The sequence below is a fragment of the Rhinopithecus roxellana genome, chromosome 9 (assembly GCF_007565055.1).
Source record: "Rhinopithecus roxellana isolate Shanxi Qingling chromosome 9, ASM756505v1, whole genome shotgun sequence".
Lineage (NCBI taxonomy): Eukaryota > Metazoa > Chordata > Mammalia > Primates > Cercopithecidae > Rhinopithecus > Rhinopithecus roxellana.
The window spans coordinates 142163077-142191075 of NC_044557.1; the positions used below are offsets into that span (position 1 = coordinate 142163077).

Genomic DNA, 27999 nt, shown 5'->3' on the forward strand with positions numbered 1-27999 from the left:
CTACTGCTTGTTCACTGTGTTCCACTTTTTTGCATATACTCTTAATTCCTCTTGTAATGAAGCATACATTTCATTTATCTTATGTACCTCCTTTAAGGATCCATCTTCAAAAAATTTAGAACTGTGTTTGTACTGCTCGGCTAAAACCAGCGGACATACAAGAACCTGATACAGTTTTATAACCTGGTTGTTCACACATGCCCAGATTGGCAACCACTGAAGGTACCCTGTGAAAAAGTCATTTTTGAGGTTTATATAAGGCATGTTCCAGTTGATGAGTAGAGCAGCTTTCTGTTATGATACTTGGTGTTCATAGCAGAAAAACAAGGTCTTGGTTTGAAAAATGCTCCTGCAAGTTTCTATGAAGCAGTCTGTCTCTAAATGTCGTGATCTGATCTGAATGACGATGGAATTTGTACCAACCTACTACGTTCTTTGTGACATTTGATGATATTTTCTTCAGTGCTTGCTCATTGACTTCACCCGAAGAATTATGAAAGCTAACTCAGACCACGGCACCGGTCCCTGAGTTCCCTCGGTATTTATTGATCATTATCTCAGTATTTATTGATCATTATCTTTACCATCTTAGAAAAAGGGAAGTGACAGGATAATAGGATCATAGTAGGGAGAAGGTCAGCAGTAAGACATACGAATAAAGATCTCTGTGACATAAGTTTAAGGAAAAGTGCTGTGCCTTGATATGCATATGCAAACATCTCCATAAACCTTTTTAGTGCATAAAGAGCAGCATTGCCGCTAGCACGTCCCACCTTCAGCCCTAAGGCCGTTGTCTCCCATCTTGGTAAACAGAACATACAATTGGGTTTTACCCCGAGATGTTCCATTGCCCAGGGATGGGCAGGAGACAGATGCTTTTCTCTATCTCAACTGCCAAGAGGCCTTCTTTCCTCTTATACTAGTCCTCCTCAGCACAGACCCTTCATGGGTGTCAGGCTGGGGGACGATTAGGTCTTCCCCTTCCCACAAGGCCATATTTCAGACTATCACACGGGGAGAAACCTTGGACAATACCTAGCTTTCCTAGGCAGAGGTCCCTGTGACCTTCCGCAGTGTATGTGTCCCTGGGTACTTGAGATTAAGAGAATGGTGATGACTTTTAACCAGCAAGCTGCCTTCAGGCACTTGTTTAACAAAGCACACCCTGCACAGCCCAAATCCCTTAAACCTTGAGTCACCACAGCATGTCTCTCTTGCAAGGACAGGGTTGGGGGTAGGGTCACAGATTAACAGCATCTCAAATACAGAACAAAATGGAGTCTCTTATGTCTACTTCTTTCTATATAGACACAGTAACAGTCTGATCTCTCTTTTCCCCACACCAATGGGTTACTTAATTTTTTTCAAGGCTTAATATATTTAAAATGTATTCTGAGTTTCAAACAGGTTTTTGTTCAACTCTTCAGGAAGGGATCTAGATAATAAAAGATGTTTAGAAATGGAAAATCAGAAACCATACAAAATTATTTTCTTTTTCTGTAGCAGCTTTATCACACCAAAAAAGATAATGTTTTATTTTTAGTTATCTTTTATTTTCTTGAGACAGGGTCTCTCTCTCTGTCACCCAGACTGGAGTCCAGTGGTACAGGAGAATAGCTTGAGCTTCAACCTCCTGGGCTCAAGCTATCCTCCCGCCTCAGCCTCCTGAGTAGTTGAGACTACAGGCACAAGCCACCATGCCCAGCTGATTTTTTTTATTTGCAGACAGGGTCTCCCTGTAGTGCCCAGGCTGGTCTCGAACTCCTGGGCTCAAGTGATCCTCCCACCTTGGCCTCCCAAAGTGTTGGGATTACAGGCATGAGCCACTGCACCCAGCTTGTTTTATTTTTAGATGATAAAAAATGTTAAATCATCACCTTCAGCTTGAGGTATATTGATACTGTATTTTATTCCATTACAAAACTATAAATTTAGTGCTCACATTTAATGTAATTGTTCCTCCATATAATATCAAAATAAAATAGTTATATTATCCTTTTTTAAAAAAATTTACTTTAAATACTGCGATACATGTGCAGAACATGCAGGTTTGTTACATAGGTATACATGTGCCATGGGGTTTGCTGCACCTATCAACTCATCATCTAGGTTTTAAGCCCTGCATACATTAGGTATTTGTCCTAATACTCTCCCTCCCTTCCCCCCCATATTAATTATTCTTTACTTTGCACTTACCTTTCTGTTTCTATTGAAACATTTTTGATGTCTCATTGAACCCCTGACACCCCGAAACATGTTGGAATTTGAAGAGCTACTTAAAAAAATACTTTGTTCTATTTCCACTTTTCTTGATGAAACCTAGGGTTCTGACCCCAAAATTATTTTCAGTTTAACTCAAATGTGATCATCTCTCAGTGTTTTTGCCATTTTGACTTCATATTTCCAGTTTCATTTTTCATAGTTCCATTTTACAAAAATAATTTTAGTAATAAGTTCGTGCTAAATTCATTTATTCTGTCACACATATTGATCTCTTAATGTAGGTGCTGGGTAATAGTGATCAAATGATTCCTGCCCTCCTGGACTTTCAGTCTAGTGGTAGAGAAAAATAAAGATGGAGGACAACGTGTAAATCAAACAAGTAGCTTGAAACTTCAATACATTGCACCCATTCTTCCAGGCTCTACCATCTGGTTGCATATTGTACATTGGGAATGTTTCACCAGCCTCAATTCCACTGTTCATTATGTGGCCCGTATGTGACTTAGATGAGACACATTCTTACCCTTATCTCTCGGGGCGAGCCCCAATTGGCTTACGACATTTAAAGTCTCCTTATACCTCTTGCCACAGTGCTTGGCTTAGGCCTTAGTCACTCAGGCGCTTAAACCAAACAGGCCATGGTTTGAAGCTCAGGACGTTTGCTCAATAATTGAGGCAATTGTCCTCTCTCTCTTTTTTTTCTTTTTTGAGACGGAGTTTTGTTCTTGTTCCCCAGGCTGGAGTGCAGTGGCACAATCTTGGCTCACTGCAACCTCTGCCTCCCAGGTTCAAGCAATTCTCCTGCCTCAGCCTCCTGAGTAGCTGGGATTACAGGCAACTGCCATCATGCCTGGCTAATTTTTTGTATTTTTAGTAGAGATGGGGCTTCACCATGTTGGCCAGGCTGGTCTCAAATTCCTGACCTTAGGTGATCCACCTGCCTCGGCCTCCCAAAGTACTGGGGTTATAGGCATGAGCCACCTTGCTTGGCCTTGTTTTCTCTCTTTTAATATGAAAGAGGAAGCTAGGAATCCCCATTGCTGCTGGCATGCATGCTATAAACCTGAAAGGAGCCGCCTAAGATGAAATTGATACTGTGGACTGCACAGTGGAAAGATGGAAAGAAACTGGGTCATTGATGACATTGTCAAGCTGCTAGATCAGCCAACCCCAGATCCTGTGCAACAACTGGACTCTTCATTTACATCAGCCACTACTCTGTTATTGCAGCTTGGACAAGTTGGTTTGCTTCCAAGTTAAATTATTGGATCTGAGAGCATCCTAACTAATACATAAAAATAGACATTTCTCCCTTGTTAAGAAGCGGATGTACAGTACATCTATGAAGCTTAAGTTTTAGTACCTTCACTTACTCATGCCCCTTCCCAGCCTTTCACCAAATTTTCTACTTGTAATTTTGTATTCTTTTCCTTAAGGAGGACCACTCAAATTGTGTAACATTCAGGTGTCACAAAACCTGGATCTAGCATCAGATGTTTTTGGAAGAAAACGTCCATCTTTCTCTGCAATCTCCTCCATTCATGTCTCCCTAGGGAAGGAGAGATGTATCTAATTGGTAATTAGTTGAAAAGATCACCGAACATGCATGGCCTGGCCTCTCTTCTGGCGCTCTCATTCAGATCTGCCTACCCACAGTAGTAGATCTGCCTGCCCACAGTGGTAATCCCACTGCAGCAAGCCTTGGATGACAAGAGTGGACGTGAAAGTAGTTGCTGCCTTTGACCATATCTTCCCAAAGTGACGCATCACCAACACACACTTTAAAATCATGACGTTATAACATAATGGCTGTGAAGATTTGGAAGAAAGCACTCTAAAATGAGAGCTCTGGGAGACGTAGAGAGAAGGCAGTCAAGGAATGGAGCCTATAAGCACCTCCTGCCAGCAGGGTGCACATCCAGTCCCTACGCCTCCATCCTCACCCTGCCCTCAGCTCACTCCCCTCCTGTTAGAAATTGGCTGTGCCCCTGAAAAGTCATTTGCTTTTGTCTAATGCCTGAGTACACAAGTTCATTCCAAAGTAGGTGTTGGAATTCCATTTTGACCTGAGGTCAAAATTGTTTTCTTTCAGTTTAATGAACAAGAAAGCAGAATCTGTGTATATTTCTAATGCCTGCGTATATTTCTCAATTGTTTCCCAGCTCAGAAAGGTGAGGAGTATGACAGTCACCCTGAAATGACAAGAGAAACCAACAATAACAATTGTAGTAATAATGTGTGTACAGAAAGTACTAAACGCCCATTAAATGAAGAGCAGATTACCAGGTGTTATGGAAGATACATATGCAGTGAAATACAAGTTCCAGATCTCAGGGAGTTTGCAAGTGAAAAAGAATACAACACTAATATATATACAAGGGGACTTCAAAAAGTTCATGGACAATGAAGTTAAAGGATAAAAATTATAAACTTTATTTCTTAACATAAGCACCATCAAGGTCAAGACGCTATTGTCAGCGATACCAGCCATTTAGTCCATCCTTAAAAAAAATGAGGGTCCCGGGAATTTTTTTTTTTTTTTTTTGGAGACGGAGTCTCGCTCTGTCGCCCGGGCTGGAGTGCAGTGGCCGGTTCTCAGCTCACTGCAAGCTCCGCCTCCCGGGTTTATGCCATTCTCCCGCCTCAGCCTCCGAGTAGCTGGGACTACAGGCGCCCGCCACCTCGCCCGGCTAGTTTTTTGTATTTTTTGGCAGAGACGGGGTTTCACCGTGTTAGCCAGAATGGTCTCGATCTCCTGACCTCGTGATCTGCCCGTCTCAGCCTCCCAAAGTGCTGTGATTACAGGCTTGAGCCACCGCGCCCGGCGGTCCCGGGAATTTAACCATGTCAATGCAGTCTTTATTAACTGAAGAAAAATGGGTGCCCTTTACAGATTTTTTAAGATTAGGAAACAAAAAGAAGTCAGAAAGATTTCCTGTGGAAGTTCTTGCAAAATTGCCCTTGTTTGATGAGAGGAATGGTCAGGAGCATTGTCATGGTGAAGAAGGACTCTCTGGTGAATCTCCTGGGCATTTTTCTGCTAGAGCTTTGCTTTCTCAAAATTAATAATAAGATGTTGTCATTTTTTGGCCCTCCAGAAAATCAACAAGCGAAATGCGTAGAGCATCACAAAGAACTGTTGGCATGATCTTTGCTCTTGACTGCTTTTGGAGAGACAGTCTTGTTCTGTCACCCAGGCTGGAGTGCAGTGGCGCAATCTTGGCTCACTGCACCTGCACTCTCCACCTCCCAGGTTCAAACAATTCACCTGCCTCAGCCTCCCAAGTAGCTGGGATTACAGACATGCACCAGCGCTCCTGACTAATTTTGTATTTTTATATTTATATTTTATTGTTATTATTTTTTGGAGATGGAATATTGCCCTGTCACCTAGGCTGGAGTGCAGTGGCGCCATCTCGGCTCACAGCAACCTCTGCCTCCCAGGCTCAAGCAATTCTCATGCCTCAGCCTCCGGAGCAGCTGGGATTACAGGTGCGTGCCGCCACACCTGGCTAATTTTTGTATTTTTAGTAGAGACAGGCTCTCACCGTGTTGACGAGCAGGGTCTCAAACTCCTGACGTCAAATGATCCACCTGCTTCGGCCTCCCAGAGTGCTGAGATTACAGGTGTGAGCCACTGCACCTGGCGTAAGTTTTGTATTTTTAGTAGAGACGAGGCTTCACCGTGTTCGCCAGGCTGGTCTCAAACTCCTGGCCTGAAGTGATCCACCTGTCTCGGCCTTCCAAAGTGCTGGAATTACAGGTGTAAGCCACCACACCTGGCCTGGTCTGCCTTTGCTTTGACTGCACCATTTGTAATTCTTGGAAGCCACTGCTTTGATTGTGCCTTGTATTCAGGATCCTACTGGTAAAACCATCCTATTACAGTTCTTCAAATAAATGCTTCAGCATCTTGATCTCACTTGTTTAAAATGTTCATTTAAGGCCGGGCGTGGTGGCTTACACCTGTAATCTCAGCACTTTGGGAGGCTGAGGCAGGTGAATCACCTGAGGTCGGGAGTTCGAGACCAGCCTGACCAACATGGAGAAACCCCATCTCTACTAAAAATACAAAATTAGCCAGGTGTGGTGGCGCATGCCTATAATCCCAGCTACTAGGGGGGATTGCTTGAACCTGGGAGGCAGAGGTTGTGGTGAGCCGAGATCGTGCCATTGCACTCTAGCCAGGACAACAAGAGTGAAACTCCTAAAAAAAAAAAGAAAAAAAAAAAAGTTCATTTAAAAGGTCTGTTGTTGACTGCAGCTGATCTGGGTGTAATGATTTTGGCATCCACTGAGTGGAAGGTTTGCTCAACTTTAATTTTTCATTTGTAATTGTGTAAGCTGAACCAGTGAGATGTCTATGCTGTTGGCTGTTATTTGTGCTGTTGTTAGTCCTCTTCAATTAGGGCATGAAGGTGATGAATTTTTGTCTCACAAATGGATGTAATGATCCGGCACTGTGGGTTTCATCTCCAACACTGTCCCATCCCTTTTTAAATTGAGTTATTTGTTTGTAAACTGCTGATTTCTTTGGGGGCATTGTCACCATAAACTTTTTGTAAAGCATTTGTGATTTCACTGTTCTTCCACCAAAGCTTTACTGTAAATTTGATATTCTTGCTTCAATTTTACAGAATTTGTGTTGCTCAGATAGGGACTGTTTTCTAACTGACGACTTATTCTTCTTAGTACCTCCAGCTAGATCCTTTGAGACATATTACAGTAAGATAGTATGAGTTTATTTTGGTGCAAACAAATTTTGAAATCATGCATAGTTTTTTTGGTAGCATGCATTTTCCATGGACTTTTTGAAGTCTCCATATATATATAGACTTATAAAGGCAGCTTCAACTGAAACATATTTTACACATGTTCTGTTATATGTGGTTGAAGATATAAAATTACCATTTTTGTAGGTAAAATGTATTTGAATATTAACACTTTCATATAGCCAACCTAATTGTTACCGTCACCCAAAATATTCAGTTACTTGACTTGGAAACTTCAACATTCCAGAACATTCACAGTTACTTGACTTGGAAACTTCAACATTGTAGAATATTCACAATTACTCGACTTGGAAACTTCAACATTCCAGAACATTAACAATTATTCGACTTGGAAACTTCAAATTCCAGAACATTCACAATTACTTGACTTGCCATCACGCTGTAGTTACCTGTAGACCTCTGGGATCCCCTGCTTCTCCTCACTCCTTGAAGGTTTTGACTCCTGACTCACTGTCGCTCTTTTAAATGTGACTTTTGGCAACATTCTTAGTGATTTCAACATCCACAAAGACACTTTTCCAGTATTCTCGTTTCTTGACTTCTGAAAATCTTCTTGGATGCCATTTTACCTCAAATACCCAGTTCCATGGTTATATCTTAGACACTGGAATATTTACAACATTTTCTTCTGGGGTACCACTCTTTTGACTCTTCCCTTACTCATTGGCCACATTTTGAATAGCGTCTGTTGGTTTCTCCTCATCAACTGACCTCTATATGCAGGAATACCCTAGGGCCTGGTCATCAGACATCATTTCTTCTTTGTCTGTGCTCACCACTTAATGTGACCTCATTCACTCTCATGACTTTAGTCCCATCTGAATATTGATGACAACTATGGTTTAAATGCGTCCCCTCCAAAATTCAGGTGTTGCCAGTGTGCTGATAATAAGAGGTGGCTTCTTTAAGAGGTGATTAAGTCATGAAGGTTTCTCCCTTATGAATGGAATTAAGGCCTTTATTAAAAAGGCTTCTCAGCCATCATCCTCAGCAAACTAACACAGGAACAGAAAACCAAACACTGCATGTTCTCACTCATAAATGGGAGCTGAACAATGAGAACACATGGACATAGAGAGGGGAACATCACACACTGGGGACTGTCAGGGTAGGGTGAGGGGACGGAGAGCATCAGGATAAATAGATAGTGCATGTGGGGCTTAATACCTAGGTGATGGGCTGATAGGTGCAGCAACCCACTGTGGCATATGTTTACCTATGTAACAAACCTGCTCATTCTGCACATGTATCCTGGAACTTAAAGTAAAATTTACAAAAAAAGAAAATATAAATGGTTAATTAACAAATAAAAATGTGTTTCACCTCAAAAATAAAAAATAAAAAGGCTTCACCAAGCATTTGGCATCTTTTGCTCTTCTTCCTTCTACCAGATGAGAACACGGTAAGAAGCCTGCACCAGAGGCTGTGGTCTTGATCTTGGACTTAACCTCCAAAACTGAGAAAATAATTATCTGTTCTTTATAAATTGCCCAATGTCACATACCCTGTTACAGCAGCACAAATGGACGAAGACAGTGATTTCCAAATTTATATCACTAGCTCAGACCTGTCCTCTGAATTCAGATTCTTATATGTAGCTGCTTCTCAGCCTCATCTACTTTGGATATCTAATAGGCATCTTAAATGTGTCATGTCTAAAAAAGAACTTATGGGCCAGGCACAATGGCTCATGCCTGTAATACTACCACATTGGGAGGCTGAGGCAGGTGGATCACCTGAGGTTAGGAGTTCTAGACCAGCCTGGCCAATATGGCAAAACCCCGTCTCTACTAAAAATACAAAAATTAGCTGGAAGTATTGGCATGTGCCTGTAATCCCAGCTACTCGGGAGGTTGAGGGAAGAGAATCGCTTGAACCTAGTAGGTGGAGGCTGCGGTGAGCTGAGACTGCGCTATTGCACTCCAGCCAAGGCAACAAGAATGAAACTCGGTCTCAAAATAAATAAATAAATAAATAAAAATAAAAAAGAACCTATTTTCTCTCTGTCCCAATATACACTGTCTCTTTCCCAAATCTTCCCTATCTCAATACATGGCACGTTCATCTTTCTAGTTTGTTTAGGCCAAAAAATCTTAGTCACTTTCATTTTTCCCTTTCTTACCACATACTCAATGCACCAGCAAATCCTATTAGCTTTACCTTCAAAATATATGATACCCAGAATCTGACCGCTTCTCACCACTTTCTACTTCTGCTTTACTCTCATCTGGATTATTGTAGCCACCTTGTAACTGGTATCCCCGCTTTCTCCCATCCCCCATCTAATCTCCACAAAAATCAGAGCATGTCACTCCTGGCCCCAAGGTCCCCTCAATGACTCCACCCCACCCCACTCAGATCTTTTTTTTTTTCTTTTCGAGATAGGGTTGTGCTCTGTCTCTTAGGCTGGAGTGCAGTGGTGCTATCTCAGCTCACTGGAACCTCCACCTCCTGGATTCAAGCGATTCTCCTGCCTCAGCCTCCTGAGTAGCTGGGATTACAGGCGCGCATCACGCCTGGCTAATTTTAATGTTTTTAGTTGAGATAGGGTTTTACCATGTTGGCCAGGCTGGTCTTGAACTCCTAACCTCAGGTGATCCACCCACCTTGGCCTCACAAAGTACTGGGATTACAGGCATGAGCCATTATGCCCAGCCTAAAGTCAATTATCTTACCATGGCCCACAAGGCTACTTTGATCCAACCAGCCTATCTTATATTCTACCACTTTCCCGTTTTCTCACAGTACTCCAATCACATTGGCCTTCTTTCTGGACTTCAAATGTGTCAAATATACTCTCCCTGAGGCACCTGCTGCTGCCTTTGTTTGGAACGTACTTTCCCAGATACCCATGTGGCACATCCAAATGCTCGAGTGGCCCCTTATTAGTGAGGCCTTCCTATAGTGTTGTATATAAGGTAGGACTGAGAACGTACTCCCTATCCTCCTTACTCTACTTTACCTGACTCCAAACACTATCACCCCCTGATGTAGTACATATTTTTTATTTGTTTAGCATCTGTCTCTCTCTGACTAGAATGCAAGCTCCATGAGGACAGAGATTTTTGTTTTGTTTACTGCCATATTGTCAGCAGCTAGAGCAATGTTTGGTATTAGTAGCACTCAGTGAATATTCACTGAATAAATGAGCTACCTAAAATAACTGCATTGACATCCTAACCCAACTAGTGTCTAAAATAATGGAATAAATGACTAGAATGCAAATGAATTATTTTCCAGATGTCTTTAAGTTGGGTGTTGGAAAGTCAGTATGCATTTTTCATACAAATATAAAGTAAGTACTGTTAATTATCCCCATCCTGTGGATGAGAAATCTGAGACTCAGCTTATGCAACTGTGCCTGTTTTCTGATTTTGTGGTATGTACCTCACCACTTATACTAAATTTCCAGGTCAGATCATAAAACCTTACGTAAGCCATAAAATTCAGATATAAAGTAGTCTATAAAAAGGAAGGACTAGAATGGAAGATATCTATCTTACACACAAACAGCTATATCTAGAGTATAGGCTTCTTAGCTTTCTAGATGTTTCACCCAATTATATCTGTTCTTTGATAGTGATACAATGATAGAGGCAGGAGGCAGAGAAATTCTAGGCAGACAGGCAGATCCCTGGTGAAGCATCACCCTCAAGCTGAAAAGCTTGAAACCACTGCCTAAAGTGAGAACTTATATCGCTGTTTTCCTGCTTGAATGTTGTCTTTTCCTAAACTACATGGCCTGCCCCACCCCATCCTATGCCTATAAAGACCCCAGACTCAGCCAGCAGGGAGGAGAAACAGCTGGACGTCAGAGAGAAGCAGCTGGACTTCAGAGGGACAGCTTGGTGACATAACTTTGGAGAAGAATCCAGCCAGAGATGGGTGGACTCCGGGGAAAGATTACCTACCGACCCATCCTCTTTTCAGCTCCCCTTCCTGCTGAGAGCCACTTTCATCGGCAATAAAATTCACTGCATTTACCATCCTTCGATTTGTTTGTATGACCTCATTTCTCCTGGATGCCAGACAAGAGCTCAGGAACCATCAGTGCTGATATAAAAGGCTGTCACACTGGCCCTTTGCCCTTACCAGAGGAGGGCAGCCACCTCATGCAAAAGGGCAGAGGGCCCACTGAGCTTTTAACACTCAAGCTGTCCACAGGTGGCAGAGCTGAAAAAGCACCGTAACATACCCTCTGGGGCTTTGGGAGTTGCAGGCACCCCTGCTGGTTCACTGCCACATGGGGTCTGCATGGAGTTTGCTCCTGGGGTGCCCAAAAGGGCTCACTGTAGCTCCTGGACCTACTCACCTGTGTCTTCCCTTCTGTGGGGTGGAACACAGTGGTCTGAGTGAGTGGAGTTTGATCCCCCTGGTGCCAAAGTGGCTGGCCAGTTGCAATGCTTGTGCACCCCAGTTCCTGCCTTGTTTGCTCGTGCACTCCCTCCCATGAGGAGTTGAGAATGGCAGGCAGAGTAAATGAGGCACCCCTGTCGCCAGTCCTGCAAAGGGGTCAGTGAAATATTCTCCTCCAATAGGTTTTTCTGTTTTCATCAACCTATCTGCTTTCTTTCTCTCCTCTGCAGCTTAGGTTCCATGGGCCACCGTTTTAACCACTTACTTGCCAGTATATTAAACTTTCTCCCTTTTCGTCCTTTCATTGCCTATTCTGTAAAACCTAACCCTAGATGAATACAACTATCTATATCTTCTATATACCTACACCTGGACTATTGACTTCTATTCAGCAGATTAGGTGTCATTATAAATTTATGGCAGACACTCTACCGAGCCCTCAATACTATGCAGCAAATCTGTGATTCTCAGGCATGTTAACTCTCTTAACTCTTTGAAACCTTCTCAAAACTTTGTCTATTATTTCTTCTATTGCTCTTAGATTACAATGTCTTCTTCTTCATGTAGAAAATATAAATTTCAGAAGGGAACTGGCTCAATTTTCTGCCATCAAGTCTACATATGGTCTACATCTGTCTATCCTTTTCTACTTCTCTCCTGCTACAATGGAGAGGTTGCCCCTTCTGTTTAAGGTCAATCTCTTCTTCCTTTTATGGAATACCATGCCATAAATTATGACTTATCTTTCTTGCATCTTCAGCCTCTTCTTTTCTACTGGCTTCTTGATATTAACATTTACATATACTCAAGTCTCTCCTATGCTAAGAAAAAGTCTTCCTTGGATCCTGTTACTAACCTCACTCTCCCTCATTTGTAGCCAAAGTCCTCAAAAGAAAACTACACTGGAAATTCCCAAATACTGATTCATGGACTATAAGACCATCAGGAGATATTTTTAGGTGTCTGTAGCAAAATAAAAAGGAAATAAGCTAATGTTGTCCATATTTACTCATATAGCAAGTTATAGATATGAATCAGATTAAGGTTACTGTTTTCTCCTGAAGACTGTTCATTATTCTTTTATATCCTTCCCAGTTTTCTGAAATTTAATGCTCTTTAATAAAATAATGACAGTAGTAGGTAGAACTAAAAAAATTTCTGCTTGGCAAAATAAAAACTTACCCTGTCTACATAATACAAAAATATTTTGCATTTATTTACTGTTGCTTAAAAAGTAAAAGTTTAAAAGTGTTGAACTGACTTTATTATATTTATTTCCTCACCTCTAAGTCACCCACCAATACTTCTCCATCTGGATATTGCGCCAACAACTCTGCCAAAAATGCTCTTACTGAGATACCTGGTGAGCTCTGTAAGGCAAAAGATAATCTTCATTTTATTAGATCCTTCGGTACATTGGATAAAACTGACCACTTCCTCTTCCATAGAAAGTTTACCTTTTATGGCTTCCATTATACTCCATCTACTGGTTTTCTGCACCCTTCCTTGACTTCATTTCCATAGTCTTTCACTGCCTCCTCCTCTACTAAATCACGTCAGTGCTGGAAATCCTTGGTCTCTGTCCTATCTAACTTGTATTAGTCTACGTGGTCTCCCAGGGTGATTTCATTCCCTCCCAAGGCTTCTGTGTCTAGATTCTGTGTCTGATGTCTTTATGTGACATTTGATAGGGGACCTGAGATGAGTCAGAAACTGAGTTCATCAGTTTTCCCTCCTTTCAAATCTGTTCATCCTCCATCTCAGTAGATAGCATTACCATCTACTTTCATGCTCAAGCCTGAAATTTAGAAGTTGCCTTGACTTCCATCTTTCCTTCATCATCTACATTTAATTCTAATCATTAAGACAGTTAATTGTTTTAAACAATTCTCAAATCTGTCATCTTCTTTCCACCCTCCCTGCCGACATCCTAGTCTAGGCTACCATCGATTCTTTCCCCTACTACTGCAGTGAATTCCTACATGGACTCTCTCACTCTTCAAAACATCCTCTAAACTGCAACCAGAATGATCTTCTAGAAATGCAAATCTGACAATATCACTTCCCTGCTTAATGCCTTTTAGTGATATCCCCTTACTCTGATGACCACACTCAGAATTCTCAACATGGCTCCAAAGGCTCTGCTCAGAAGCCAGATTGGGTCCGACTTCCTCTCTGGCTTTTTTATCACTCTTCTTCATTCATTCCCTTCCAGCCAAAAAGCAGTTCCTCCAGGACACCCTGCTGTCTCCTATCTCAGTGTTCCTGCTCACGGGATTCCAATGCACAGAATATTTTCTCCTATGTGAGTCTTCATACTTACAACTCCTACTCATCCCTCAGAGTTGAGCTTAACTCCTGCCCTCCTTAGTGAAGCCTTCCCTGACCTACATTTCTCCAAACCAAGTTTGTTCACCCTATTTATCAATTCTCAAATATCCTGTAATTTTCCTTGTCAGTACTTTGTACACTTATAATTATTTGATTGGTCATTTATAAATTGTTTAATGTCTGACTTCCTTAAGAATCTGTAAACTCTATCAGGACAGAAATCATGTCTGTGTCATTTATCACCATATTTGCAATATCTAGCACAATGCCTGACATAGCTTAGGTGCATAATAAATATGTTGATGATTGATTTATTGACTATTTTTAGAGCTGAGGAACTAGCCTCTCTAAATAACAGTACTTTGTGGAAAAATGCATTGACATTCTAACATGACTTTTCTTTCCTCAACCACACTTCTTTAATTTCTTTCTTTTTCTCTCTTGCTCTCTTTATATACATAGAAATGGTGCTCTCATTCTCTGGCCTATATGTAAAAAGTCTCTAACGTGATGGGCATTGGAAAAAGCGTGGGAAGAAGGGTTAGGTCAAAGACCTAAGGGTGAAATACCCTGGGGAATAGGTTTTTATCTCAGACTATGTCTGAGATAGGTTTTTTCTCTATTCTCCAGGCTCTAATGTTTCTGGATTTTTGTTTTTTCTCTAGTAAAGAATCAGAAGCACAACTAAGCCAACCACAACCCTTTATTTTCTTTTATCAGAATTGTGTAGGAAAGATAAAATCTATTCTTGGATACCAACGTTGAGTCCATAACTTAAATGCAAAGGTCCAAAAAAGTGGAATCTATGAGTTGTGGAATACGCAGATAATCAACCGAAGTGATGAATCCCGCTTACTACGACAAACAATGGATGAGAGTTCCCATTGTTTCCTATTCTTGCCAACTCTAGTTTTAACTGCCTTTTAAATTTTTACCAGTTTAGTGACTGCAAATGCTATCTCACTGAAGCTTTATTTTGCAGTTCCCTAGTTATTAAAGCATTGGGTGTTGAAGTTGGCTCTTAACACTAGTAACTTGAATAGTCTATGATATTAACCACACAGAAATAAGCAAATATTACAAGTCAGGACTTCCTCACACTGGAGGACCAGTTGTTAAATATTACCAGTCCACAGCTGTTGATAAGGCTGAATATTTACTCATACCTTTATGGGCCTTCATGTTTTCTCTTGTTAAAATACCTGTTGGTTTTGGCCTATTTTTTTAAATTAAGCTATTTTTTTCTTTGTAACTCATGCACAGTTGCTCTTTATGTATCATAAACACTAATCCTTTACCAGTTAAATGTATTGCCGATATCTTCTCCCAGAATGCAACTTGTATTTTCATTGCTTCCTCATGTCATTTAAAAAATAATCCTTAAAAAATTATTTTGGGGCCGGGCACGGTGGCTCACACCTGTAATCCCAGCACTTTGGGAGGCCGAGACGGGCGGATCACGAGGTCAGGAGATCGAGACCATCCTGGCTAACACGGTGAAACCGCGTCTCTACTAAAAAAAAAATACAAAAACTAGCCGGGCGAGGTGGCGGGCGCCTGTAGTCCCAGCTACTCGGGAGGCTGAGGCAGGAGAATGGTGGGAACCCAGGAGGCAGAGCTTTCAGTGAGCTGAGATCTGGCCACTGCACCACAGCCTGGGAGACAGAGTGAGACTCCGTCTCAAAAAAAAAAAAAAATTATTTTGGACATGTGAAAATCTTTACATTATTAATGTATACAACTTGGTGAGTTCAGAGATTAACATATATCCATGGCACAATCACTATAATCTATGTCATAAGCCTATATGTCACCTCAAAAAGTTTCCTTCTGACTTCTTAATTAGTATTATTATTTTTGTGATAAGACTTCATATAAGATCTACCATTTTAGCAAAATTTTAAGCATACAATATAGTATTGTTTCTATAAGCACTATGCTGTACAGTAGATCTCTAGGACTTATTTATCTTGTATGGACAACACTCTGTACCTGTATTAGTCCATTTTCATGCTGCTAATAAAGAAATACCCTTATTACTTCCAAATAAAGGAAACAGGTTTATCTGACTCACAGTTCCACATGGCTGGGGAGGTCTCACAATAATGGCAGAAGGCAAAGAGGAGCAAGTCACATCCTACATGGTGGCAAGCAAGAGAGTATGTGCAGGGGAACTCCTCTTTATAAAACTATGAGATCTCATGAGACTTATTCACTATCATGAGAATAGCATGGAAAAGACCTGTCCCCATGATTCAGTTACCTCCCACTAGGGCCCTCCCATGACATGTGGGTATTATGGGAGCTACCATTCAAGATAAGATTGGTGTGGGGACACAGCCAAACCATATCAGTACCCTTTGACTAACACCTTTCCATTTCCCCTTCTCTCAGCCTTTGGCAACCACCATTCTACTCACCTTCTATAAATTTGATTGTTTTAGATTCATCACAGAAATGTGATATGGTTTGGATGTGCTGCCCAAATCTCATGCTGAATCGTAATCCCCAGTGCTGGAGGTGGGACCTGTGGGAAATGTTTAGATCATGGGGGCAGACCCCTCATGCATGGTGCTTTTTGTGATAGTAAGTTATCATGATATCTGGTCATGTAAAACTGTGTTGCACACCCTCCCCCCTTTCTTTCCCTCTTGCTGTTGCTTTTGCTATATGAGATCCCTACTCCCCCTTTGCCTTCTGCCATGATTGTGAACCTCCTAAGGCCTCCCCAGAAGCTGCTGAAGGTGCTATACTTCCTCTGCAGCCTGCAGAACCGTGAGCCAACTAAACCTCTTTTCTTATAAATACCTAGTCTCAGGCATTTCCTTACAGCGATGCAAAAATAGCCTAACACATAAAATTGGTATCAAGGAGTGAGGCACTGATATAAAGATACCTGAAATTATGGAAGTGACTTTGGAATTGGGTAACAAGCAGAGGTTGGAAGAGTTTGGAGGATTCAGAAAAAGACAGGAAGATGAGAGAAAATCGAGAACTTCTTATAGAGTGGTTAAATGGTTGTGACCAAAATGCTGGATAGTGATAAGGACAGTGAAGTCCATGCTGATGAGGTCTCAGATGGAAATAAAGAATTTATTGGGAACTGGAGCAAAGGTCATGTATGTTGTGCCTTAGCAAAGAACTTGGCTGTATTCTGTTCATGCCCTAGGGATCTGTGGAAGTTTGAACTAAAGCCTGATGATTTAGGGTATCTGGAGGAAGAAACTTCTAAGCAACAAAGTATTCAAAATGTGGTCTGGCTGTTTCTTACAACCTATGCTCAGATGTGGGAGCATAGAAATGATTTAAAGTTGGAATTTAAATTTTAAAAGGGAAGCACAGTGTAAAAGTTTGGAAAATCGGCAGCCTGGACATGTGGCAACAAGCAGAGGTTGGAAGACAGAAAAAGCTTTTTCTCAGGAGAGAAATTCGAGGAGGCTGTGCAGTAACCACTTGCTAGAAAAATTGCCAAGAGAAAGGGAGCCAAGTGCTAATAGCCAAGATAACGGAGAAAAGGCCTTGAAGACATTTCAGAAAGTTTCATGGCAGTCCCTCCCTTCACAGACCTAGAAGCCAAGGAGCGAAGAACGGTTTCATAGGCCAGGCCCAAGGCCCCACTTCCCTGCTCAGTCTCAAGACACTGTTCCCCACATTCCCACTGTTCTGGCTCTAGCCCTTGTTCAAAGGAGCCCAAATATAGCTCAGGCCATCGCTCCAGGTGGGCAAGCTCTAAGCCTTGGCAGCTTCCACATTGCATTAAGCTTGTAGGTGCACAGAATGCAACAGTAAAAGAGATATGGCAGCTTCTGCCTAGATTTCAGAGGATGTATGGAAAAGCCTGGGTGCCCAGGGAGAAGTCTGCTGCAGGGCAGAGCTGTCACAGAAAGTTTTCTACTAGGGCAGTGCCAAGGGGAAACATGAGGCTGAAGCCTCCACAGAGTCCCCAGTGGGGCACTACCTAGTGAAGCTGTTAGAAAGGGGTTACTGTCCTCCAGACCCCAGAGCGGTACAGCCACTGGAAGCTTTTGTCCTGCACCTGGAAAAGCTGCAGATACTCAACAAACCATGAGAGCAGCTGTGGAGGCTGAACCCTGCAAACCACAGGGGCAGAGCTTCCCAAGGCCTTAGGAGTCCACCCCTTTCATCAGTGTGCCCTGGATGTGGGATATGGAGTCAAAATAGATTATTGTGGAGCTTTAAGATTTAATGACTATACTGCTGGGTTTAGAACTTGCATGGGGCCTGTACTCGCTTTCTTTTGACTAGTTTCTCCTTTTTGAAATGGGAATGTTGACCCAGTATTGATATTCCCATTGTACCTTGGAAGTAAATAACTTTGATTTTACAGGCTCATAGGTGAAATGGACTTGCTTTGTCACAGATGAGACTTTGGACTTTTGGGTTAATGCTGAAATGAGTTAAGACTTTGGGGGACAATTGGGATGGCATGATTCTATTTTGCAATGAGTGTGAGAAGGACATTTGGGAGGGGCCAGGTAAGAAATGATATAGTTTGGATGTCCTGCCCACATCTCATGTTGAACCGTAATCCCCAGTGCTGGAGGTGGGACCTGGTGGGAGGTGTTTAGATCACAGGGTTGGACCCTTCATGGCTTGGTGCTGTCTTCATGACAGTGTGTTCTTGTGAGATATGATCATTTAACAGTGTGTGGTACTTCCCCCAACTTCTTTCTCTCCTTTTTGCTCCTGCTCTCCCTTTGCTTCTGCCATGATTGTAAGCTTCCTGAGGCCTCCCTAAGCCAAGCAGATGCCAGCACCATGCTTCCTGTATATCCCGCAGAACTGTGAGTCAATTAAACTTCTTTTCTTATGAATTACCCAGTCTTGGGTATTTCTTTATAGCCATGCAAAAACAGCCTAATACAAATAGCATTATGTAGCATTTGTCCCCCTGCATCTGGTTTATTTCACTTAGCATGTCTTCCAGGTTTGTCCACAGTGTAGAAAATACACAGGATTTCATCATTTTTTAAGGCCGAATAATATTCCATTGTGTCAAATTCATTCATTCGTCATTCATTTGAACATTTAGGTCATTGTCATCTCTTGGCTATTGTGAAAAATGCTGCAATGAACATGGGCGTGAAGATATCTCTTTGAGATTTTGATTTCAATTCCTTTGAATTCAAAGGGAACTGGAGCAAAGGTGACTCTTGTTATGTTTTAGCAAAGAGGCTGGTGGCATTTTTCCTCTGCCCTAGAGATATGTGAAACTTTGAACTTGAGAGAGATGATTTAGGGTATCTGGCCAAAGAAACTTCCAAGCAGCAAAACATACAAGAGGTGACTTGGGTGCTGTTAAAGGCATTCAGTTTCAAAAGGGAAATAGAGCATAAAAGTTTGGAAAATTTGCAGCTGGACAATGTGATGGAAAAGAAAATCCCATTGATATTAGTTATTCTTTAACTGCTTGGTAGAATTCAGCAGTGTAGCCATCAGGTTCTGGGATTTCATTGGATGACAGATTTTCTATTATGGCTTTAATCTTGTTACTCATTATTGGAATCCCCAGATTTTCTACTTCTTTTTTTTTTTTTTTTTGAGACGGAGTCTCGCACTGCTACCCAGGCTGGAGTGCTGTGGCCGGATCTCAGCTCACTGCAAGCTCCGCCTCCCGGGTTCACGCCATTCTCCTGCCTCAGCCTCCTGAGTAGCTGGGACTACAGGCGACCGCCACCTCGCCCGGCTAATTTTTTTGTATTTTTTTAGTAGAGACGGGGTTTCACCGTGTTAGCCAGGATGGTCTCGATCTCCTGACCTCGTGATCCGCCCGTCTCGGCCTCCCAAAGTGCTGGGATTACAGGCTTGAGCCACCGCGCCTGGCCGATTTTCTACTTCTTATGGTTCAATATTGTCATATGTTGGCTGAATGTGTCCAGGAATTTTTCTATTTTTTTCTAGGTTTCCCAATTTATTGGTGTATAGTTGTTCATAATATTCTCTAATGCTTCTTTGTATTCCTAGGTATTAGTTGTTAAGTCTCCTGTTCTGTTTCTGACTTTGTCTGTTTTCTTTCTTCCTTCTGTTGGTCTAGCTAAAGGTTTGTCAATTTTGTTTGTCATTTCAAAAAAACGACTTTAAGTTTCATTGATTTTTGGTATTTTTGCAGCCTCATTTTCATTTATTTCTGCTCTAATTTTTATTACATCTTTTCTTCTGATAAATTTGGGTCGGGTTTGTTCTTGAATTTCTAGTTCCTGGAAGTGCATAGCTCTGTCATCCAGGCTGGAGTTCAGGTGGCATGATGGTGGCTCACTGCAATCTCTGCCTCCAGGGTTCAAGCAATTCTCCTGCCTCACCCTCCCTAGTAGCTGGGATTACAGACATCTACCACCACATTCAGTTAATTTTTAAATTTTTACTAGAGACAAGGTTTCTCCATGTTGGCCACGCTGGTCTCGAATTCTTGACCTCAAATGATCCACCCACCTTGGCCTTCCAAAGTTCTGGGATTACAGGCGTGAGCCACCACACTTGACCTTTCTTCTTTTTTGATGTGTGTGTTTATTGTTATAAACTTCTCTCTTGGCACTACTTTTGCTGTATTCCACACATTATGGTATTTTGCATTCTTATACTCATTTGTAATAATTTTTCTTTTAATTTCTTCATTGACTCATTGATTATTTAGGAGCGTGTTGTCTAATTTCCATGTGCTTGTGTAGTTTCCAAGGTTCCTCCTGTTATTGATCTCTAGTTTTATTCCATTGTGGTCAGAAAAGATAATTTATATGATTTTGACTTCTGAATCTGCTGAGACTTGTTTTGTGCCCTCACAATGGTCTATTCTAGAGAATGTTTCATGTTCTGATGAGAAGAATGTGTATTCTGAAGTGTTTGGCTGAAATGTTCTGTAAATGTCAGTCAGGCCTATTTGGCCTCATATGGAATTTAATACTGATTATTTCTTTGTTAATTTTCTATCTGGAAGATCTGTCCATTACTGAGAGTATGGTATTGAAATTCTCTACCATTATTAGAGTTTTACACTCTCCCTCTTCTTTTAGATCTATTAATGTTTGCTTTATATACCGGGGTGTACCTGTGTTGGGTGCATATTTATAATTGTTCTAACCTCTTGATGAATCAACTCCTTTATTATTACATAGTAACCCTTCTTTGCCTGTTCTTATAGTCTTGGACTTGTAGTCTATCTTATCTGATGAAACGATAGCTACTCCTACTCTTTCTTGGTTTGGATTTACATAGAATATCTTTCCCTATTCTCTCCCTTCCAGTCTATGTGTGTCTTTATGGGTGAAGAGGGATTTTTTTTTTTTTTAAGACAGCATATAGTTGGGTTTGTTTCTGTATCCATTCAGTAACTCTATACCTTTTAATTGGAGAATTTAGTCTATTTACATTTAGTGTTATTAGTGACAGGTAAGAACTCATTACTGCCATTTTGTTACCTCTTTTCTCATTGTTTTGTAACTCTTCTCTTCCTTTGTCACCATATTCCTTCGTGGTTAAGTGATTTTCTCTAGTAGTATGGTTTAATTTGTCATTTTAAATTTTTAGTGTATTTCTTGAAGGCTTTTGATTTGCGGTTACCATGAGGCTTACAAAAACATCTAAGATATAACAAATTATTTTGAACAGCTGATTATTGATCACAGAGAAAAGAATAAAAACAATCAAACAGATAAAAAACTTCAACACTCTAGGCTTTAACTCCATCCTCCAACATTTTCACTTTCTGGCATCTCAATTTACAGATGTTTATATTGCCTGTCTCTTAACAGGTTGCTGTAGCTATTGTAATTTTTGATAGACTTGTCTTTTAGTCTTCATTCTAGAGTTATAAGTGGATTGCACACCACAATTACAGTGTTATAGTATTCTGAGTTTGTCTGTGTACTTACCATTTTTTAAAAAATATTTAAAAATTTTTAAAGTTTTAAAATATTGACACATAATTGTTCATTATGGGGTACAAAGTAATGTTGTAATACATGTAATGTATAATGATCAGATTAAGGTAATTAGCATATTCATCATCTCATATATTTATCACTTCTTTGTGTTTGGAAATTCAATATCCTCTTTCTAGCTATTTGAAACTGTATACTATTGTTAACTAACTATAGTCACCCTACAGTGCCATAGAACATGAGAACTATTCCTCCTATCTAGTTGTAATTTTTGTCCTTTAATAAATCTCTCCATGTCACCCCCTTCCCTCTACGCTTTTCTGCCTCCAATATCCTCTGTTCTAGTTTTCACATCTATGAGATCATCTTTTTTTCTTTCAGTTTCTACAAATGAGTAAGAACATGAGGTGTTCCTAGTTTATCTCACTTTCTGTCCCTAGTTTATCTCACTTCACATAATATCCTCCAGTTTCATCCATGTTGCCATGAATGTCAGAATTTTATTCTTTTTTTATGGCTGAATGGTATTCCATTATGTATATATGACACATTTTCTCTATCCATTCATCCACTGGGCACCTAGGATGATTCCATATCTTGGCTATTGTGAATTTAGTGTGGAAAAAAACATGGGGGTGCAGATATGTTTTTCATATACTGATTTCCTTCTTCTTGGAATGCCCAGTAGAGATCTGGATCATATGGAATTCTTTTTTTTTTTTTTTTTTTTTTTTTGAGACGATATCTCACTCTGTCACCCAGGCTGGAGAGCAGTGGCATGATCTCAGCTCACTGCAACTTTTTTTTTTTTTTTTTTTTTGAGACGGAGTCTCGCTCTGTCGCCCAGGCTGGAGTGCAATGGCCGGATCTCAGCTCACTGCAAACTCCGCCCCCTGGGTTTACACCATTCTCCTGCCTCAGCCTCCCAAGTAGCTGGGACTACAGGCGCCCGCCACCTCGCCCGGCTAGTTTTTTTTTTGTATTTTTTAGTAGAGACGGGGTTTCACCGTATTAGCCAGGATGGTCTCGATCTCCTGACCTCGTGATCTGCCCGTCTCGGCCTCCCAAAGTGCTGGGATTACAGGCTTGAGCCACCGCACCCGGCCAGCTCACTGCAACTTTTGCCTCCCAGGTTCAAGTGATTCTCCTGCCTCACCCTCCTGAGTAGATGGGATTACAGGTGCTCACCACCACACCTGGCTAATTTTTTGTATTTTTAATAGAGACAGAGTTTCTCCATGTTGGCCAGGCTGGTCTTGAACTCTTGACCTCAAGTGATAACCCACCTCGGCCTCCCAAAGTGCTGGGATTACAAGAGTGAGGCACCATGCCTGGCCTCTATTTGTAGCTTTGAAAGGAACCTCTATACTGTTTTCCATAGTGGCTGTATTAATTCACATTCCTACCAACAGTGTACAAGAATTCGCTTTTCTCTACACCCATGCTACCATTTATTTTTTGCATTTTTGGTAATAGCCATCCTAACCAGGGTGAGATTATATCTGATTGTGGTTTTGATTTGCATTTCCCTGATGATTAGTGATGTTGCTGAGCATTTGAAAAACATATTTCTTGGCCATATATAGGTTTTATTTTGAGAAATGTCTGTTTATATCATTTGCTGTTTTTTAAACCGATTATTTATTTGCTGTTTAAATGCTTGAGTTCCTTGTATATTCTGGATATTAATCTCCTATCAGATGAGTAGTTTGCAAATATTTTCTTCCATCCTGCATGTTGTATTTTCACTTTGTTGACTATTTCCTTTGCTGTGCAGAGAAGCTTTTTAGTTTGCTATAATCTATTTGTTTATTTTTGCTTTTCTGCCTGTGCTTTTTTTTTCTTTTCTTTTTTTTTTTTTTGAGAAGGAGTTTCGCTCTTGTTGCCCAGGCCGGAGTGCAATGGCATGATCTTGGCTCACTGCGACCTCTGTCTCCTGGGTTCTCCTGCCTCAACCTCCCGAGTAGCTGGGACTGCAGGCATGCGCCACCATGCCTGGCTAATTTTGTATTTTTAGTAGAGACGTGGTTTCTCCGTGTTGGTCAGGCTGGTCTCAAACTCCCAACCTCTCGTGATCCACACGCCTTGGCCTCCCAAAGTGCTGGGATTACAGGCATGAACCACCACACCCAGCCTTGAGTGTGCTTTTGAGGTCTTATAAAATCTTTTTACCAGACCAATGTCCTAAAGCATCTCTCCTGTGTTTTCTTCTGATAGTTTTATCATTTTGAGTCTTACATTTGTATATAGGTATGTGTATACATCAATCAGACAACAGAAGGAAATAAAGGGCATGCCAATCGGTAAAGAGGAAGTCAAACTGTCATTGTTTGCTGTGGCATGACTGTATATCTAGAAAACCCTAAATATATACACATACAATAGAATATTATTATGTCTTCTTGGCTCCTTTGTTGAAAATCACTGGGCTGTAAATGCATGCGCATATTTCTGAGCTCTCTAATCTGTTGCATTGGTGTATGTGTCTGTTTTTAAGCCGGGACCATGATTTTTGGTTACTGTGGCTTCGTAGCATATTATTCTGAAGTAAGGCAGAAGAATGATGGTGGTATTTTGGTGGGAATTGCACTGAATTTGTAGATTGCTTTTGGCAGTATGGTCATTTTCACAATATTGATTATACCCATCCATGAGCATTGGATGTATTTCCATTTGTTTGTGTCATCTGATTTCCTGCAGCAGTGTTTTGTAGTTTTCCTTGTAGAGGATTTTCACCTTCTTGGTTAAGTATATTCCTAAGTTGTTTTTTTGTTTTGTTTTGCAGCTATTGTAAAAGCGACTGAGTTCTTGATTTGATTCTCAGCTTGGTCGCTGCTAGGGTATAGCAGAGCTACTGATTTGTGTACATTAATTTCATATCCTGAAATTTCACTGAATTCATTTACCATTTCTAGGAGCTTTCTGGGTGAGTCTTTAGGGTTTACCTGTTAACCATCCCTACCCCTCTCCTGCCCCTCACTACCTTTCCCAGCCTCTGGTAACCATCCTTCTATCCTCTATCTCTATAAGTTAAATTATTTTGATTTTTAGGTTCTACAAATTGGTGAGAACATGAAATGTTTTTCTGTTTAACATAATTTTAAAAACCTATACAAATCATATTTCATCTTTTGTTTCCTGAGACAGGTCAGTCTTGCTCTGTTGCCCAGGCTGGAGTGCAATGGCATGATTATAGCCCACTGCAGCCTCCACTTCCTGGGGTCAAGCAATCCTCCCACCTCAGCCTTCCACGTGGCTGAGACTATAGGAGTGTGCCATTACACCTGGCTGATTTTTGTAGAGATGAGGTTTTGCTATGTTGCCCAGGCTGGATATTTCATCTTTAACTTGTGAGGCTTTTGTTGTTTTAAAAGCAGATCAAACTTTTTTTTTTTTTTTTTTTTTTTTTTTTTTTTTTTTTTTTGAGATGGAGTCTCGCTCTGTGCCCAGGCTGGAGTGCAGTGGCTGGATCTCAACTCACTGCAAGCTCCGCCTCCTGGGTTCATGCCATTCTCCTGCCTCAGCCTCCTGAGTAGCTGGGACTACAGGCGCCTGCCACCACGCCTGGCTAGGTTTTGTATTTTTTAGTAGAGACAGGGTTTCACTGTGTTAGCCAGGATGGTTTTGATCTCCTGACCTCGCGATCTGCCTGTCTCAGCCTCCCAAAGTGCTGGGATTACAGGCTTGAGCCACTGCGCCCGGTCTCGCAGATCAAATATTTATTTGATGATCACCCCTATAGGCACACTGAGTTGCCCAAAGATTGGACTGGGTCGCCCATGAGAATGTCTCAGTCATATTCTTCATTAGTAATTGTTTTTTTGGCCTCTAACAGAGAAATGTGGGAGGAATGAGTTCCTAAATTGAATGTCAAAGTTCTTACGTAACCCCTATACTCCCAACTCCCAAAAATGGTCTCTTGACAGCTGATGCATTAGAAGAGTTACAGTGTTTATTTTGTTTTCTTTCTTCCTTGTTTCCCCTTGAATATAGATGCCTAATGGTTCAGATGACACTTGGTCCCCCAAATCGTACAACACACATGAATCTAGTTCATGTTGTTTCACTGAAACACATGCTCAAAACTCTGTGCTGTACATTATCCACTCAACAAAGGCAGACATGTAAAAGATATTTCTTAGAGTGGCCGTTGCAAATAGTAATCATGGTTGTGTCATTTCAGTGGAATGCTATGTTCACCTTTCTGTTAGCTAGGTCAAAACTCTCCAAAGACAAATGTATACAATATGTTTCTAAGCATGTTACTTGTGGGTATGAATCAAAATAGCATTTTTTTCAATAAAATACTGTGTTCACTCTGCTGCCTGTTATACACTGTCAGAATACACATGTATAAAAGAGATTTCTAAGAATGCTAATTGGAGGAATACATTTTTAGACATTAATATTTTATTAATATTAATATATTCATATTTATACAGCCCTTCCCATTGATTTTTGCATCCCCCCAAGCCATGCATCCCAACTAGAACATTGCCCCTGACAGTTGCAAAAGAAGACAGCATCTGATGGGGGGCTTTGTTGATAGGGGGCTTTGTTGATGGGGGGCTTTGTTGATGACGGGGCTTTGTTGATGGGGGGCTTTGTTGATGACAGGGCTTTGTTGATGGGGGGCTTTGTTGATGGGGGGCTTTGTTGATGGGGGCTTTGTTGATGGGGGGCTTTGTTGATGGGGGGCTTTGTTGACGGGGCTTTGTTGATGGGGGGCTTTGCTAGACAAGACATCTACTCTACCAAAGGGTGCTCATGGTAGGTTTGGCAGGAGAGGAAGGCACTGCCATGGTTTGACGGTCACCTGAAGAAGGGGTCCTAAGAACTGCAAAAGTATCTTCTTGAGGCATTATCTGCCACTATCCCTGCTGGCCCACCAGGAGGACCCATTGGCCCCTGACATGTGTGTGTTATGTACATATGCATTTTTATTTTTTTGAGATGAAGTCTCTGTCGCCCAGGCTGGAGTGCAGTGGTGCTATCTCAGCTCACTGCAGCCTCGATCTCCCAGGTTCAAGCGATTCTCCTTCCTCAGTCTCCCAAGTTGCTGGGATTACAGGTGCATGCCACTACACCCAACTAATGTTTGTAGTTTTTAGTAGAAATGGGGTTTCGCCATGTTGGCCAGGCTGGTCTTGAACTCCTGACTTCCTGTGATCTGCCTGCCTCTGCCTCCCAAAGTGCTGAGATTACATGCATGAGCCACTGCACCCAACCTGCATTTTTTTTTTTTTTTTTTTTTTTTTGAGACGGAGTCTTGCTCTGTCGCCCAGGCTGGAGTGCAGTGGCCGGATCTCAGCTCACTGCAAGCTCCGCCTCCCGGGTTCACGCCATTCTCCTGTCTCAGCCTCCCGAGTAGCTGGGACTACAGGCGCCGCTACCTCGCCCGGCTAGTTTTTTGTAGTTTTTTTAGTAGAGACGGGGTTTCACCGTGTTAGCCAGGATGGTCTTGATCTCCTGACCTCGTGATCCGCCCGTCTCGGCCTCCCAAAGTGCTGGGATTACAGGCTTGAGCCACCGCGCCCGGCCCAACCTGCATTTTTGTTTATCTTCTTTGTAAGTGGTGAAACTGTACTTTTGGCAAGCGCTGTAGATCTTCACCTGAGCCTGGCAATGCAAAGGCCTGCACTGATCACCAGGACCAATGCTGGCCATGGACCTGGATCCTAGGCCCTAGGTTTTCTGAGCATCACTGCCAGTCTTCAGGAGACTCATGCATGTGCAGCTCACTTCTGCCAGACCTATCTGCACCTGCAACTAAAGTGCTGAGTCAGCGTAGCCAGATCTCCAGATCCCCAGCTCATCAAACCATCCACCCCTTCCCTAAAGATACTTCTATCAGGATATTTCTAAAAGTGCACTTGTGTGAAAAGATCAGGTTTTGGTTGATGCTTTGTAACACTGTTTTCATGGATCTGTGCTTCATGGTATCTACTCTGTCAATATAGATGTACAAAAGAAGAGTCTGGCCGGGCCTGGTGGCTCAAGCCTGTAATCCCAGCACTTTGGGAGGCCGAGACGGGCGGATCACGAGGTCAGGAGATCGAGACCATCCTGGGTAACACGGTGAAACCCCGTCTCTATTGAAAAAAATACAAAAAACTAGCCGGGCGAGGTGGTGGGCGCCTGTAGTCCCAGCTACTCAGGAGGCTGAGGCAGGAGAATGGTGTGAACCCGGGAGGCAGAGCTTGCAGTGAGCTGAGATCCAGCCACTGCACTCTAGCCTGGGCAACAGAGCGAGACTCTGTCCCCCCCACCCCCAAAAAAAGAAGAGTCTTAGAATGTGATTTGCAAGAATGAATCAAGATCAGCTTATTTCTGGGAAAACTGTATTGGGCTCCCTGTGCTGCCTGCTCTACCTGCTAATAAGCTATGTGTGAAAGTTGTTA

General features: G+C 41.8%; 1 pseudogene; it reads right to left on the bottom strand.

Annotated features, from left to right (window-relative positions):
* LOC104655228 lies at positions 1-27265 on the bottom strand (annotated as a pseudogene).
* Positions 27266-27999: the final 734 nt, after the last annotated feature.